At 59.1% G+C, this 2,565-nt stretch overlaps 1 pseudogene; it reads left to right on the top strand.

Moving 5' to 3' along the window:
• Positions 1-490: 490 nt before the first annotated feature.
• Positions 491-2,130, top strand: LOC125517636 (BTB/POZ domain-containing protein At2g24240 pseudogene; annotated as a pseudogene).
• Positions 2,131-2,565: the final 435 nt, after the last annotated feature.

The following is a 2,565-nucleotide window of genomic DNA, read 5'->3' as shown; positions in this document are numbered from 1 at the left end:
TTTGCAAAAAAAACACGTCGGAACCGACCTGACGATACAGACCGTTGTGGGCGGTTTGAAGGTTGGTTGGAGATGGCCTAAGCAATCGGTAGTGCTTCTGGTAAGTGGTTCATGATCTTCACCGTAACGAACAGTGAAGTTGCTGTCGGCCTGCTCAGTGTACCAGTTAAGTCCACCCGACCCACGGAACTTTCTAATCCACTACAGTCAGCACCCCGAGGGAATGGAAGCTTGGGACAGAGCTCGGTTCCCCGTTCCGCGCACCGCACTCACCATGACGAGAAGATAGAGCCACCACGCACCCAAAACCCACTCCGTAAACAAATCCCTCGCGCCGCCCCACCACAAGACCACGGCACCCGATCCCCAAACCCGAACGCCGCCGACCCTTATTGCGTCCAAGGAACAGTCGCGCTGACGTCCCGCGCGACCGAATCCTCGCTTCCGTCGCCACCTAGCCCGACCTTTTCTCCGCCCCATAAAAGGCCGCTGCGGCCAAACTATCGACCCGGTCATTCCAACGCTCGCCCAACAAACCAAAAGGACGACCGTCGACGCACCCCCATTACGCGCGGCCGACTATGTGCACGCCAGCACCGGGTGGCCGCGGCCGCGGCGGCGTGCGCTTGAACGTCGGCGGACGGGTGTTCCAGACCACGGCCGCCACGCTCGCCGCCGCGGGGCGGGACACCATGCTCGGCGCCATGCTGGACGCCTCCTGGAATGCCGCGGCCGCGGGCGACGAGGCCGACTACTTCATCGACCGCGACCCGGCCTGCTTCGCAGTGCTGCTCGACCTGCTCCGCACGGGCGGCCTCCACGTGCCGCCCCACATCCCCGACGCCGTGCTCTGCCGCGAGGCGCTCTACTACGGCCTCCTCGACCGCGTCCGCGCCGCGCGCTGGGACGACTTCGACGGCGACCGCCTCCGCCTGGCCGCGTCCGTGCCGGGCCGGGCCGCGGGGGACGGCACGGCCGTCCGCGCGGCGCCTGACGGGGGCTGCTGCGTCGCGCACGGCGGCGCCGTGCGCGTCTACAACTGGATGCTCGAGGAGCGCCGGCCGGTCTACCTCGACCACGCGCCGGTCAACGACGCGGCCTACCTCGACGCCTCCACGCTCCTCGTCGCTGCGCGCGAGCGCCCCGGCAGGCGGGACGGCGGCGTGGCCGCCTTCTCGGCGCTCACCGGCGAGATGCACCACCGCTTCCGCGTCGCGCACGATCGTCAGCTCAGGTCCTTCACCCCCGGGGCACTGGCCTTCGACCAGGAGTGCAGCATCTTTGCGAGCTGCAAGGGCCGGCTCAACGAGTATGGCATTGGTGTATGGGACGGCACCACCGGCGACCAGACGGGTTTCTTCTACGAGCCGCCCGGCTGCGCCCTCGGGGACGCCGATAAGCTCCAGTGGCTGGATGGCACCAGAACGCTCATGGCGGCCACCATGTTCCCGCGGGCGGATTCTTCTTTCATAAGCCTGCTGGATTTCCGGGACAAGAACGTCGTCTGGTCGTGGTGCGACGTCGGCACGCCGGCGTCGCTCGAGGATAAGCACGCGGTCCACGCCATCGCAATGGAGGACGGGAGGTCGATCTGCGTCATCAACCAGTACGACGACCTCGGGTTCCTCGACCTCCGGAGCAGCGCCGGCGGCGTGCGGTGGAGATCACGGAGCAAGCTGATGAGCAGGAAGAAGGTGCACGCCGAGGAGACGTGCTATCCCAAGCTCGCCACGCACGCCGGCCAGCTCTTCGCGTCGACGAACGACGCCATCTCGGTATTCACTGGCCCCGACCATGCACTGACCTCAACGCTGCGCGGGAGCGACGGCGGCGCCATCTGCGACTTCTCCATTGGGGGCGACCGTCTTTTCGCCCTGCATAACGAGGAGAATGTGTTCGATGTGTGGGAGACGCCGCCACCGCCGATCATCTAACTCTTGTCATCTTGTGCGAGGATTAGTCACAACTTTTCTTTTATAAGACAAGAGGGGAACAGGTAGTGATAGAGGTTTTGACGGAGAAACATGCTGTAGACCAGAGAAGATTCAACTGTCACTAAACTTGTATTTCCAATTCCAAAAATGAGTATATATATGAGTGGAGTGTTGTCATTATCGACAGACACCTTTATTGTCAATTCTTTGCGATTTCAGTGATTACCAAGCAAAAATTGACCCTCCATACAATACAACCTGAATGTAGGTCAGATGTACACTGGTGTTCGTATTTTTTCTGAATTTATTTCAGGGTTTTTGTCAATGTTCGTTCAGTGAAAGTAGATATTCTCGTTGACTACGGAACGTCTATAGTGACTACGTCAATCTTAAAATATTATGCCAGCTCAGTATTTAGCGGTGCTTATAGGGATAACGTGTGCGTACGTGCGCTCGTAAGGATGACTATATGTCAGCATCTGCAATTGTACCGTGTTAACATTAAAAAAGCACTTTATATGTGTGCTAAAAAAAATAACAAATAAAACTTTCTGTGAATTTCCTATGTTTGTGGGTTAATGTTTATGAAGATGTGAGCGCAAGATATCTCTTCAACACTGATGAATAAGTG

The sequence above is a fragment of the Triticum urartu genome, chromosome 6A (genome assembly GCF_056163025.1).
Source record: "Triticum urartu cultivar PI428250 chromosome 6A, HENAU_Tu73, whole genome shotgun sequence".
NCBI lineage: Eukaryota > Viridiplantae > Streptophyta > Magnoliopsida > Poales > Poaceae > Triticum > Triticum urartu.
The sequence above is the reverse complement of the archived record's forward strand: the minus strand, read 5'-3'. Positions and strand labels throughout refer to the sequence as shown.